General features: G+C 33.4%; 1 pseudogene; it reads left to right on the plus strand.

Moving 5' to 3' along the window:
- Nucleotides 1–1,497: 1,497 nt before the first annotated feature.
- Nucleotides 1,498–2,375, plus strand: LOC132425676 (transmembrane protein 135 pseudogene; annotated as a pseudogene).
- Nucleotides 2,376–15,990: the final 13,615 nt, after the last annotated feature.

Below are 15,990 nucleotides of genomic sequence, written 5' to 3' on the forward strand. Positions count from 1 at the left end.
TAAATTATTTTGTATCTTACTGTTAAGGGGGAGTCCAAGAACTATGCTTGCATTAAATAAATGTAAATGAAATTCTTTCTTACACCTTACTAAGTAAAATATGAATTTTGCATTTTCAAATGTGATTTGTCACTAATTTTACAGTGATTTTAGATAAACTAAGTATCACTGAAATCCTTATGACAATATAAAAATTATATGTAAAATCAAGAACCCATGTGTCAAAGAGAAAATTTGAAAATGTGAAACTGGTGGGTGAGTTGATCAGGTTCCCTAATCTTCTCCCAGTAGTGAGATCTAAGTAAAATCTGAGAGCTGAGTATGATCATGAAGTTCTATAGCAATTGAAAAGAAGGCTGATGGCCTTCCTACTAACAAAGACAGTAGGATCTTCAGTAATTAAAAAAAAAAAAAAAAAGAAGGAAAGGAAATGTCATTCATTTAATATTCCAAGCTGATAAAGTGGTTCTTACTGGTTACAATAAATGTGCTAGAGAATAATAATTGGTGCTTTTTTGTATCACTGCTTTATAAATAATCTTGTGATTTTGTAATTTTTACCTTGTATCTCTGAACATCTTCATCTAAAAAGAAGAAAGAGTTGAATTAGATGTTTACTAAGATATCTTCTAATTCAAACTTTTTACAGTTTTATGGTGGAGACATGGTACCTAGCTAACTTTCTGTGCTAGTAATTATAGTTTAGTTACTGCTGGAGTAATTATTAACTTATAAATAAAAAAGTATTTTGCTTCACTGAATCAAGCAAAATAAGGTATTGTGTATGTGTATGCAAATAAGAGTGTGAATTAGTTCTGAAATATTCCTGCCAGTTAAAAAATATCAGTAGCTTTGTATGGACATGTGCTCTAGAAATATGATTACCAAATATTCCAAGAAAATTTGAGTTGCCACCCTCGCCTTCAATAGTAATCTACTATCTTGAAAAACTCCATTGATAATGCTAATGGAAAATCACTTATACTAGGAAAAGAGAACAAATAAACAGATAAAATAGAGTCCTGTTTCTCTAACAGTACTGCTGAGTCATTCTCAGTTAAAATTATGTCCAATTATGAGTAACAGGAAATCTCAAATTATAGCTGCTTACTCAAGATAGAAATTTGTAGATAGAAATTTGTTTCACTCTCAAAAAAATATTGGCAGACTATGATGAATATGGTGACTCTGGTCTCCTTAGGGACCCAAGCTCCTTCTGTGCTCTACCATCTTTAACATGTGGCTTTTACCTTGCTGTGCAAGATATCTGTTCTAGTTCTAGATATTGCGTCCACATTCCAGCCTTCACAGAAGTTTTGTTACCATTTTCCTTACATTTCCCTGGTCACACCTAACTGCAAAAAAAGCTGGAAAATATTATAGTTTTGGCAACCCATTTGCCCAGCTTAAGTTCATGGGGTCTATTACGAGAAGAAAGTGAGAACAGATATTGGGAGACAACTGGTAGCCTCTACCACTAGTCTACCCTTTAGCAAAATGTTCCTGCGTGGGTGCAAGGACTGTTTGAAAGGATTTACATTCTCTACACTTAGGTTCATTGTTGGGAAGGAAGAAATTCCCACACATTCTTATTCACCAGAGGCGGCATATGCAAAAGTGGAACAAAAGACTGAGAAACATGAGGAAAAACCAAGAGGAATGAATATAATTGCTCTAGTCAGGAAGCTTGTGGTTTCAGTATGTAAGCATGGACCAAGGCATTGATGTTGCAAACACTATGAGGATAATTGCATCTCTTGTTGCATTAAAGTTTTCATCAGAATGTTTAGCATGGGATACTTGATCCAGTGCTGCCTCTGGATTCCCTCTGCATTTAGGCATCTGTTTACACAGCCATTCCGGCTACTTTCTCTCTTCTACAATAAAGAAAACTTCCAGCTCAGAGCTTCTCTGGGCTCTTTTGTTAGTATATACAAGGATACTAGTTGCTTCTTGCGCTGGGTCAGAAATCTGGATGATGAACTGCATGCCATTATAGCTGGATTTTTGGTGGGAATATCAATGATGTTTTATAAAAGCACAATTTCCATGTATTTAGCTTCCAAATTGGTAGAGACAATGTATTTCAAAGGCATTGAAGCAGGAAAGGTTCCCTATTTTCCCCATGCAGACACTATCATCTATTCCATCTCTACAGCAATTTGCTTCCAGGCAGCTGTCATGGAAGTTCATACCTTGAGACAATCTTACTGAAGTTCCTTTTAAGGCTCACCAAGGGCAGATTTGCCGTCATGAACCGAAAAGTCCTTGATGTTTTTGGTACTGGTGCATCTAAACACTTTCAGGACTTCATCCCTAGGTTAGATCCAGGATACACAACTGTAACACCAGAACTGCCCATCGAGTTTCCTTGAAGATGACTGTAACTTGTTAATGTGACTTAATGTTTCATTATTTTTTCCTAGACAGTTAATTATGTTGAACACAAATAAGGGGGCCTGAGCTTGAACGTCAGTGTTATTTCAATGAGAGATGCTCTTTTTGTTGTATGTTTTTCTTACCAATCAGAAATACAGCAGCTTTTTAGGAAAGTGTTGCTTAATAATTAAGCTCGCTCTATAGCCAGAATCTCATTCTGGATCACTGTAATGGTTGACATTATGATATATTATAGATTAAATTATGTCCACAAGCAATCTTAAATACTTTATGCAGAAATGTAGTAACAAATAAGAGTATACTCAAAATTACTCTAAAAGATGTTTTACTTCATTCCAATATAATTCTTGGTTAAAACTAAGAATATTTCTACATTTTAGGATACAAAGGATCACAGATACATGGATTTGGTCTGTATTATTATTATTTTTTTTAACTTCTGAATTGGTAACTATACTAGTGAAATGTTATGGTATGGAGTAACTCTCCACAGACAATGCTGCTTTATTTAGTATAGAGCAAATTAATTGGAGAAAGTGGCCATTCTTACTTCAGGGATGCAAAGACGGGTCATACTGTTTGGATAAATGCTGTAGTATCCGTGCTCTTTTTCCACTGATACCTTCATCTCTCTCCATGATCAACTGGGTTCTTTGGCAGCCCAGTGAACCTATGTATTAGTGGCAGGTTAAGAACAAATGCAAATTGACATATCTGTTAAAGTTGAAACGTATGTTTTAATCTTTTACAGAAGCATTACACTTGAATATTCAAATGAAGTTACTTTTAAACCCCCTGTAGGTTTATTATGTTTGTTTTCATTTACAAGGACTGAATTCTTCATAGGTAAGTTTGTATGCTGTTGTCGATTTAGAAGGGATCAAATTCTATGGAACAAAAGTAGTTTGGGCAAGTTAGGCAGTTTGTTCCTCAGCTGTTTCGCCTATAGGGATGTTTGACAACTAAAAACATTCTAAAAATCCAGTGGTTGTTTAAAAGTCCATTTTATGACTAATTGGATGCAGGTTCTCTAGCTTCTTTTCACAAAATCATTGTCATCACTTTTACTCCTGTTAGAGCAAAGAAGTGACAAAATGTAGTCACTGCTGATTATGAGTTAGTTCAGGACAGCTTTGATTGAAATATGATCACTCTTTAGAGTTTTTCAGGGACAAGTTATTCTTTGCTAAGTAATGCAAGGCTTAAGTTGTTGTGATATGTTGCATTACAATTAATGTAACATACAGGGATAATGGTATTTTTTTAAATATAATTTTGTTGCTGAAAAGTTTTAGGCTGCTGTAAATTAATTATGCAGTAGAACTTGTGTAGCAATAAGAATTATAACCCAGACTTTTTAAATGCTTAATCCTCTGTATTCAATTTCACCACGTATACTTCGGTTTACATGTAATTCTAACCTTGGTTGTTATGGCAGATTGAAACCAAACAAAAAAGACAGTATCAGAGAGAGCCAGTTTAATTAGGCCAAAATTTTGCATTGTGATTACCTTTTTAGGATTGACTTGTCTATTAGGCAATACAGTTAAAGGATCCTTTTGGCTTCAGACTTCCAAATTGATTAATAAATTCAGTTTTAAGTTTTTATTCATGGGAATCAAAATGATTAGTACTGTTTGCTTTTAAAAATGAAGTATTATAGCAGTGAAGAAAGCACTGCTACTTGCATCTCATTTTCTCTATTCAGAAATTATGTTTATAATATTTTTCCTGTCAGTTAAACAGAAAACTTTTTAATCCATAAGTTATTGTTTTCATTCAGATTAAAAGACTATGAAATTGGAAGACAGATTCTACTGAGATATGATGAGATTGTTTATTGAAATTTTACTGGTCAAAAGGTACATTCCTATGATTTATTTTTTTTTTAATAGAAGCTATAGTCATCTTTTATTTTACAGAAAATATGAAATGAAATAGCCATCACGAAGCAGTCATATAATGAATGTATAGCTGGAATGAGCAGTTAACTAGTTTGCAGTGGTGAATAGAGAAGGATAATTTGATTTCATTGGTACAGACTGCAAAGTATTGAGCAAACACAAACTGTATTCCTGAAGACAATCAAAATGAATGTGTTTCTACCTCTAATTAACCAGATATGGATTGGCAACTTGCATTATAAATAAAGTCAAATAGATGTGTCCATTCCAAAAAAAAAAAAGTGTACCTGTGTGTGGAATGCACTGACCTCACATTCTAAGTTATCTTCTGAATATAGTTAACCATGGACCAAAAGACAAAACATCTCTCCCAGCACAAATATAGAACTGTGGAGTAGGATCAGGATAACCTCAATAAAAACTTCCATTGAGAAAAGGAAAGAATGTGAACTATCTAGCAATTACTAGTTCATTAGTAATTTTATGCACTTATTCAAGGTGATTTTCTATTAGTGGATTTTCAAAGTCAGTGCTTCTCAATTATTATACTTTATACTGAGGAGAGCAAAGCTTTCTAAAATGTAGGATATGTCTATCAATATTTGCTGCTTTAGAGATTAAAACTGACAATTTTCAAAATACTTATTGATTTGTTGATTTAAAATAATAACAAACCTGATGTCAACATAATTTTACGAAAAATAACTATATTTTCCAAAACAGAAAATTAGTGAGAAGAGTGACATCATTTAAATATTTTGAGTCTTTTTAATGTCTGACAATATAAGACAGCTGATTTCTGACATCTGCTTCAGCATTCAATGTATTGTAATGTTGGTGAAGTGGATGAAAGTTTGACTTCACCCAGATAGAAACTTAGAAAAGGGGAATATTTTAGTAACTTTTACAGAAAATTGTAGGTGTTCCTTTTTGATGCTACACCAAAACTTGACAAGTGGAAGTTTCTTTTTTTTTTAAGATTTTTTTTTTTTTGATGTGGACCATTTTTTTAAAAGTCTTTATTGAATTTGTTACAACACTGCTTCTGTTTTTTGTTTTGGTTGTTTGGCCTCAAGGCATGTGGGATCTCAGCTCCCAGACTAGGGATCGAACCCACACCCCTTGCATTGGAAGGCAAAGTCCCAACTTCTGGACCGCCAGGGAAGTCCCAACAAGTGGAAGTTTCTTAAAGATTAGTTGCAATGTAGAATCTGAAACCAAATTAATTATTCATACTGTAACATTAAAATTTGTGTTTTACCTTTAGAATGACCCTTTTACTCATGCATGGATCATTTTGAAAATATTGGTTCCCTGAGTTATTAAGTTTTCACAAATGTTGACATTTTGTTATAGAATATGAAAAAAACATCACATTTGTTAATATCACCATATAAAAGTCTTTAAGTATGGGGAAGCTCTCAAGTTTTTGGTGATGGATATAATTTTTCAAAATTCTAAGTTTTGCTTGAAAGCTCAGATTCTATTATTGGCAACAAACAGCGTCAGTTGTTTTTCTTGAAGTGACAGACTCCCTTTGTTCATTTTAGAAAAAATATCTCCCCAATATTCAAGTCTGAATAACCATAGTTCATCTGTCAGTCATTCTTCCTAGTAAAAATGATGTTGCATGAGATAAGGAGCTGGTTCAACTAATATAAGAGCTTTTCCCTTAATTCAACCATCATACTTCAGTAGGCAACAGAAATGCTTAATGTGTACCTAATTTTTCATCATATAAAATATTTTAACAAACTATACTATTAGTAGATTTTTAATAAAATTAATAATTTTTAGTGCTTCATCAGGATATTATGAGTGAAACTGTGTATGTGTGTGTGTGTGTATATGTGTAACTTTGTGTGCATGATGGAGAAAAATATGACTATTTGCAACATTTGTTGCCACTGCCTTTATTCTGGCTACAGTGACAGCAGTTTTACCAATCATTGCTTTTAAACTGTCAATACAAATGTTTACACAGTGAAAAAGGGCAAGTTATGTATTAGTATTGTGATGAAAACATTTGGCCTCACAAATCCCCTGAAAATATCTTGAGGACCCTTAGGGAACCTCAAACCACACATTGAGAATCACTGTGTGAAGTTAAAGAGCATGCACATTTAAAATATTTACAGATGCTGCCTGGCTGAACAATTTTCAATTCCACCAAAATTTTTGGTGTGACTGAATTTGACATTCTGACCAATATTTGTATTATTAGAAGTCCAAATCTTTGTCTATCTGAAAGATATGAAAAAACTCATTGATACCTTAATTTGTTTCCCTTTTACCATAAGTGAAGGTCAGAATCTTTCCATTTATTTATTGTTCAGTATATTACTGGTGCAGGGATAGATGGGCAGCTCCATGAGACAGAAGAAAGACTTTATAAAGTGACCTAAACTCATTTGGGAATGTAATTTATGATCAAGTTTGGATTTCCTTAATAGGTAATCAGTTTGGAAAGAGGTAGAAACTTTAACAAATGATATTGGGATAACTAACTGGCTGGTTACTTGAAGGAGAGGTTGATCTATAATTAATTTTCATTTTGTATCAAAAATTCTGAATGAATAAAAGATCAAAATGTTCTTAAAATTCAACTCATAAAGTAAAAGACTGGGTAACTTATTTTGTATTTTATGTTTGAAACATCTGACAAAATATAACACAGGAAAACCAGAAAAATTAAAGAAAATAAGTGATATGTATGACTATATAAAATTATTTAAATTTTTAAATGGAAAAAGAGCACAGAATAAATCATAAGAATAATAATAAATGAGAAATAAATATATTTAACACATACTATTAAAAACTCGTTCTACTTTTTAATATACTAAGTGCTATTATAAATGTGTAAGAAAAAGAAATAAACAGCCTCTTAGAAAAATAGGAGAGGATATGAATGTAGGATCTTGAGGTAAATCATAAAAACAATTTTATAGCTAATATATAGTCAAATCTTCCAGCTCTCTCATTTATAGATGAGGAAACTTCAGTCTAGAGAGGCATAATAAAAGTTAAATTTCTTTTCTCTCCATTAAATGCTTTAAAAACTAGAAATTATTTTTTCATTTGTTTCTACTATGCAACTTAATTACCCTAATCTGATTTGTTTTAAACTGTGTATAAATTTAAATATATGTCATATAAATCACTCTGTAACTACTCCATGAAAATGCAATAGCATAGAATGACCTTTAGCTATTTGCAACTGATATATTTAAAAAAATAGATTAACATTATTTTTTTCAAAATTGACACCATCTGTTCTTATTACACAGGACTAGATATCGTGGTTAAAGTCTCAGGCTCTCAAGCCCAACTGCTCCAGCTGGAATTCTGGCTTTGTGACATACTGAGTAACCTGAACAATTTCCTGAAACTCTGTATGTCTCAGTTCCTGATTTATGTATCATCCTAGTTTCTAAGGTTATTATAGGATAAACTCATGCTTATAAAGAGCTTATGATAAGGCATGACATACAGTAAATTATCATTTTCATCATCATTTATAGGTGGAGACACTTTTGGTGACCAATAACAGTTTTCTCTGTGTATTGTTGCACTGTGGATTAGAAGCATGTCTTGCTCTGTTACCACCACAGAAATGATCTGCATATAGAATTGATTTCTATACAAAGTCTGTAACCCAGTTATTTTCATAATGTATTAAGTAACACGATGAATGAATCCCAGGTGTATATTGGCAGTAAAGGTTGCAGAAAGGGTTCAGGGTCATTTAGCATAATGGAAATTGAATGAATTTATTATTGTAATCTTTTGTATGAGGAAGAACTTACAGAACCTAGTTCCAAAGTTCATATGAGTGAAGAGAGAGACTAAATGACACAAACAGAGGATACAAATCAGCTGATTTCAAATTCAGATTGTATCTACATGCCCTCTTGTTTGTCCCAATTATACTTCTCATTGTGAGGCTACTATCAACTTGACCCTGATATTCCTTGTTCTTTGAAAACTCTTCTGGAAACACTACAAAGGCTGAAGGGATTTATCATAAGCCTAGATATGCAGTATTCTAATGTAGCCTGGAAACTAAATTGAGCTGGAAATCATCTATGCATACTAAGGCCAATGCCTGCCCATTCTAAATGGATCACGGGTGGCTTATCACTATCTCTTAGGCACCCAATACTGAACGTAGACAGAAAATAATTCTCAGGAGCTAAAAAGGCTTTCATTTTTCAGATTTTCTTCCCTTTGTCCTTTACGGTCCTGAACTCAATGAAATTGTCTGAAGGCTACCTCCCATCACAAGGATGATGGAAATGGGAATTTGGGTCTATTTATTTCTGAAAAGAAAGAGCCATGGGTATGAAAACCTCACCACTCAGCCCTTTAGCAACATGCAACGCACAAAAGCAATCAGTTTTCTTGCATGAAATTCTCTAAAGATACCAAACACCAAACAACAAATGGACTTTCTTCTTAAGTCAAATTTTGCTGCTCTCATTTTCTGTCTAGTTGCATACTTTCTGAATTTCTAAATGCTCTCCTTGTAAATAATTTAAGGGATAAAATTTGCTGAATTATACTAGTGGATGACCATGAGGTTTCAGGCTGACAAAGGATTTATGATACACTATTCATTACTCATTTAGTCCATTTAAAAAAACACATTCAGTATTTTAAAATTATTCCTCTGAGTTTTTACATAACAATTTCTTATTGTTTGGAAAAGGTTGTTTTTTTTAAATAACATTATTAAGATATAATTCATATACTATAAAATTAACCAAGTTAGAGCGTGTAGTTCACTGATTTTCAGTGTATGCACAAAGTTGTGCAACCATCAGTGCAATTTAATTTTAGGACATTTTCTTCAGGCCAAAAAGAAATCCCCCACGTGTTAGTGTCACTCCCATTCTCATCTTCTCTTCCAACCCCCAGTTGTAGAAAGCAACTAATTTACTCTCTAGCTATAGATTTGCCAATTTTGGACATTTCATATAAATGTAATCATAAAAATATGTGATCTTTATGGCTAGATTCTTTCAAATAGGATAGTATTTTCAAGGCTCATCCATGTATAGCATGCATTGGCAATCCATTCCTTTTTATTGCTGAATAATATTCCATTGTGAGGATACACCATGTTATATTTATCCATTCCCAATTGATATTTAAGTTGTTTCCATTTTGACTATTACAAATTATGCAGCTAGGAACATTTATGTACTAGTGTTTATGTAAATATATGATTTTAGTTCTCTTGGGTATATGTCTAGAGCGAGTAGAATTGCGAGGCCCCATTGTAACTCCTTGATTAACTTTTTGAGGAACTGCCAGACTGTTTTCCAAAGCATTTGGGCCATTTTACATTCCCATCAGTAGTGTAGGAGGGTTCCATTTCTCCAAATTCTCACCAATACTTATTTCCTGCCTCTGTGATTATGACCATTCTAGTGGGTATGAAATAATATATTATTGTGGGTTTAATTTGAATCTATAACTAATGATGTTAGGGATGTTTTCATGTGCTTTTTGACCACTTTTTCATCTTTTTTGGAGAAATGTTTGTCCAGATATGTTTCTCATTTTTCAATTGGGTTGTCTTTTATTATTAAGTTGTAAGAGTTCTTTATATACTCTTGATACAAGTCCCTTGTCAGATATATGATTTACAAATATTTTTTTCCACTCTGTGAGTTTCCTCACTCTTGATGGTGGCCTTTGAAAAAGGCATCAATTTGTTTCTTTTTCTCTTGTCACTTATGCTTTTGGTGTCATATCTAAGATGCTTTACCTAACCTAAAATCATGAAGATTTATCCTTATTTTTTTCTAAGAATTCTATAAGTTTAGTTCTTACATTTGTTCTATGATTGAGCTTGACTTATTTTTTGTGTGTGGTGTGAGGTAGGAGCCAAATTCATTATTTTGCCATATGGATATCCAGTTGTCCCAGAATTTTTTTTTTTCTCTTTTTTTTTTTTTTGTGGTACGTGGGCCTCTCACTGCTGTGGCCTCCCCCGTTGCGGAGCACAGGCTCCGGACGCGCAGGCTCAGCGGCCACGGCTCACGGGCCCAGCCGCTCCGTGGCACGCGGGATCCTCCCGGACCGGGGCACGAACCCTTGTCCCCTGCATCGGCAGATGGACTCTCAACCACCGCGCCACCAGGGAAGCCCTCCCAGAATTATTTGTTGAAAAAAATATTCTTTGGCAACTGAATTGTCTTGGCAATCTTGTCAACTATCAATTGACTGAAAATGTAAGAGTTCATTTCTGGACTCTCAATTCGATTCCATTTATCTATATGCCTATCTTCATACCAATACCACACTGTCTTGATGTTGTAGCTTTGTAGGAAGTTTAAAAATTGGGAAGTTTAAACCGTCCAGCTCTATTCATTTTTTCCTTTCAGTGTCTGGTTTATTTCACTTAGCATAATACTTTCCAGGTTCATCCATGTTGTTGTAAATGACAGATTACCTTCTTTTTTAAGGTTAAATAATATTCCATTGTATGTTTATATACATTTTCTTTTTAAACTTTTTTTTTTTTTTTTTGAGGTACATGGGCCTCTCACTGTTGTGGCCTCTCCAGTTGTGGAGCACAGGCTCCGGACACGCAGGCTCAGCAGCCATGGCCCACGGGCCCAGCCGCTCCGTGGCACGTGGGATCTTCCCAGACCGGGGCAAGAACCCACGCCCCCTGCATCGGCAGGCGGACTCTCAACCACTGCACCACCAGGGAAGCCCCTAAACTATTTTTTAAATTGAAGTATAGTTAATTTGCAATGTTGTGTTAGTTCCAGGTATACAGCAAAGTGATTCTGTTTTACATATATATGATATATATATTTTATATATATCATAATATATATATTTTAAAGTTGGTTTATATTTCCCAATTTTTAAACTTACTACAATTCTACAAAATTAAGACAGTGTGGTATTGGCATGAAAACAGGCATACAGATAAATGGAATAGAACTAAGAGTCCAGAAATGAACTCTTACATTTTTGGTCAATTGATTCATATACATTGATATATATATATATTCTTTTTCAGACTCTTTTCCATTATAGGTTATTACAAGGTATTGAATATAGTTCCCTGTGCTATACAGTAGGTCCTTGTTGTTTATCTACTGTATATATAGTAGTGTGCATATGGTAATCCCAAACTCCTAATTTATCTCTGCCACACACATCCATCACCCCCCGCCACTATCCCCATTGGTAGCCATAAATCTGTTTTCTATGTCTGTGAGTCTATTTCTGTTTTGTAAATAAGTTCATTTATATCATTTTTTGATTACACATATAAGTGATATCATATGATATTTGTCTTTCACTGACTTACTTCACTTAATATGACAATCTCTAGGTCCATCTATGTTGCTGCAAATGGCATTATTTTATTCTTTTTTATGGCTGAATAATATTCCATTTGTATATATACCACATCTTCTTTATCATTCATCTGTTGATGGATACTTAAGTTGCTTCCATGTCTTAGCTATTGTAAATAGTGCTGCTATGAACATTGGGGTGCATGTATCTTTTTGAATTAGAGTTTTCCATGGATATATGTCCAGGAGTGGGATTGCAGGATTATATGGTACTGTTATTTTTAGCTTTTTTTTTTTTTGTGATACGCGGGCCTGTCACTGTTGTGGCCTCTCCCGTTGCGGAGCACAGGCTCCAGATGCGCAGGCTCAGCCGCCATGGCTCACGGCCCCAGCCATTCCGCAGCATGTGGGATCTTCCCGGACTGGGGCACGAACCCATGTCCCCTGCACTGTCAGGTGGACTCCCAACCACTGCACTACCAGGGAAGCCCTATTTTTAGCTTTTTAAAGAATCTCCATAGTGTTCTCCATAGTGGCTGCATCAGTTTATATTCCCACCAACAATGTAGAAGTGTTCCTTTTTCTCCATATCCTCTCCAGCATTTATTATTTGCAGACTTTTTAATGATGGCCATTCTAACTGGTGTGGGGTAATACCTTATTGTAGTTTTGATTTGCATTTCTCTAATAATTCGTGATGTTGAGCATCTTTTCATGTGTCTTTTGGCCATTTGTATGTCTTCTTTGGAGAAATGTACATTTAGAAGACCTAAACAGACATTTCTCCAACTCTATTCTTTTAAAATATTGTTTTGGCTATTTTGGGATCCTTACATTGCCATATAGATTTTAGGACAATCTGTCACTTTCTGGAAAAAAAAATAGCAGTTGGGAGTTTTATATGAATTGCTTCATATCTGTAAATCACTTTGGGGAGTATTGCCATGTAAACTATATTAAGTCTTCTGACACATGAACATGAGATGTCTTTCCATTTAGATCATACATTTTTAAAAATAATATTTTGTAGTTGTCAGTGTACATACTTCTTTTATTAAATTTGTAAGCTTAAGTTTATTATTTTGATACCTCATAAATGGAATTGTTTTCTTAATTTCATTTTGTGTTGTTTATTGCTACTGCATAGAAATACAATTGACTTTTACATATTAATCTCATATCCTGCCATATTGCTGAACTCGTTTATTTATTTTATATATTTTTAGTGGATTCCTTAGGATTTTCTATATACAAGATCATGACATTTGTAAATATAGCTTTTCTTCTTTATTTCAACCTTATACTCTAATTTTTTTTTCTTTCCTAATGGCAATGGTTAGACACTTCTGTACAAAGTTGAATAGAAGTGGCAAGAGTGGCCATCCTTGTCTTGTTTCTGATATTAGGAAGAAAGCATTCAGCTTCTTCATTAAGAGTGATACTACTGGGCTTCCCGGGTGGTGCAGTGGTTAAGAATCCGCCTGCCAATGCAGGGGACATGGATTCGAGCCCTGGTCCAGGAAGGTCCCACATGCCACGGAGCAACTAAGCCCGTGTGGCACAACTACTGAGCCTGCGCTCTAGAGCCCGCGAGCCACGACTACTGAAGCCCGTATGCCTAGAGCCTGTGCTCTGCAGCCAGAGAAGCCACCACAATGAGAAGCCTGCACACTGCGACAAAGAGTAGTCCCCGCTCGCCACAACTAGAGAAAGCTTGCACACAGCAATGAAGACGCAACACAGCCAAAAATAAAAATAAAATAAATTTAAAAAAAAAGAGTGATATTACATGTAGAATTTCATGCATTCTCTTTATCAAGTTGAGGAAGTTCTCATGTATTCTCAGTTTGCTGAATGGTTTTATTATGAAAGTGTGTTGGATTTTATCAAAAACTTTAACCACATCTATTGAGATGAGCATTTTTTTGTCTTTTATTCTATAAATATGGTGTTGTATATTGACTGATTTTCAGATGTTAATCCAATATTTGCAATGATGGGATAAATCACACTTGATCCTAGTGTTTAATTCTTTTTATATGTTGTTGATTTTGTTTGCTGGTATTTTGTTGAGTATTTTGCATGTATATTTAAATGAGATACAGTAAGTCCCCTACATACCAATGAGTTCTGTTCCAAGAGTGTGTTCGTAAGTCCAGTTTGTTAGTAAGTCCAACAAAGTTAGCCTAGGTACCCAACTTTTACAGATAACACCAGACAACGTGAACTAACTTACGTGATTGGACATGTGAATGCACGTTTGCATCTTTGAAAGTTCACAACTTGAAAGGTCGTATATAGGGGACTTACTGTATTGGTCTGTAGTTTTCTTTTCTTGTTATGTCTTTGCCAATTTTTTGTATCAGGGTAATACTGACCTCATAGAATGCATTGAGAAGTGTTCCCTATTCTATTTCTTGGAAGAGTTTATAAAGGATTTGTATTATATCGTTAAATGTTTGGTATAATTCATCAAGAAAGTCTTCTGGGCCAGAGCATTTCTCTGTGGATTTAAATAATTAATAATCCAATCTCTATTTTTTATATGTCTGTTCAGATTTTATATTTCTTGAGTAAGTTACAATACTTCCTGGGAATTTGTCCATTTCTTCTAAGTTATCTAAATTTTGGCATATAATTATTCTTAGCAATTCCTTATAATTATTTTTATTTCTATAAGGCTGGTAATAATGACCCCTTTTCATTTCTGATTATGGTAATTTATCTCTTTTATTCTTGTTCTGTATAGCTAAAGGATCGTCGATTTTGATGATATTTTCAAAGAACTAACTTTTAGTTTCATTGATTTTCTTTATTGATTTTCAGTTTTTTATTTCATTCATTCTTTCCCTAATCTTTATTATTTCATCCTCTATGATTGCTTTTGGTTTAGTTTACTCTTATTTTCTGTTTTCTTGAAGAAGAAGGTTAGGATATTAATTGAAGATCTTTTTTTTTTCTTTTATACTATAGGCATTTACAGCTATAAATTTCCCTTTAAGCGTACATTTTAGTATGTTTTATTTTTGTTTATATTCATCTCAAAGTATTTCCTAATTTCTCCTGTGATTTTTTCTTTGACTCACTGTCTTTTTTTAAGAACTGCATTGTTTAAATTTTTACACATTGATGAATTTTCCTAATTTACTTCTATTTTGATTTCTAATTTTATTCCATTTTGATGGGAGAACATAGTATAATTTTAGTCTTTTAAATTTATTGAACTTATTTTATGACCTATCATGTAATTTATTCTGTAGAATGTTTCATATGTATTTGAGAAGAATGTGTATTATGCAATTGTTGGATGAAGTGATCTATAGATATCTTTTATGTTTGGGTGGTATCTAGTGTTGTTCAAGTCATATTTCCTCATTTATCTTCTGCCTTATTGTTCTATCCATGATTGAAAGTGGGTTATTGAAATCTCCAATTATTATTTGTTTAATTGTTCATTTTCCCCTTCAATTCAAACAGTTTTTGCTTTGTTTTGGGGACTCTTGTTCCAAAACTCTTGTTGTTAGGCATATGTATATTTATAACTATTACATCTTCCTGGTGGGTTGATAGTCTTATCATTATACATGCTATTCTTTATCTCTAATAGCAATTTTTCTTAAAGACTGTTTATATCTCATATAATAGGACATTTAGTCCAGTTTTAGACTAAAACTGGACATTTAGTCCAGTTTTTTTACTCTATGCATGGTATATCTTGTTAACCCTTTAGTTTCCCTCTATTTGGGTCTTTGAATCTAAAGCATATTTCTTATAGAATGCTTTATTTGGATCATGTATTTTTCTGTCCATTCTGCCAATCTCTGCCTTTAGAGTAAAGTATTTAATCAATTTATATTTAATGTAATTATTGATAAAGCAGGATTTTTGCTATTTGTATTCTATATATCTTATGTCTTCTTTTTTGTCCTTCCATTCCTCAATTAGTGTCTTCTTTGTGTTAAGAAGATATTTCCTAGTAAACCATTTTCATTTCCTTGTTGTTTATTTTGCTATATATATTTTTTAGTCATTTTCTTAGTGCTTTCCTGAAAGCGATTACAGTTTACATCTTAATTTAAAACAATCTAGTTTGGATTAACACTAACTTAATTAACACTAACTTAATTTTAATAATACACAAATCTTTGCTACAATATAATTTTCTTTCTCCCCTTTCTTTGTACTGTTATTGTCGTACAAATTATACATTTATACATTACAATTTTAACAACAGAATTTTATAATTATTGCCTTATGTAGTTGTCTTCTTAAAAAAAAAGAGTTATGAATAAATATGTTTATACTGTGCTTTATATTTACCTATTTAGTGCCCTTTACCAGTGTCTTTATTAATTCAT

Source organism: Delphinus delphis, chromosome 5, assembly GCF_949987515.2.
Source record: "Delphinus delphis chromosome 5, mDelDel1.2, whole genome shotgun sequence".
NCBI classification, from domain to species: Eukaryota; Metazoa; Chordata; class Mammalia; order Artiodactyla; family Delphinidae; genus Delphinus; species Delphinus delphis.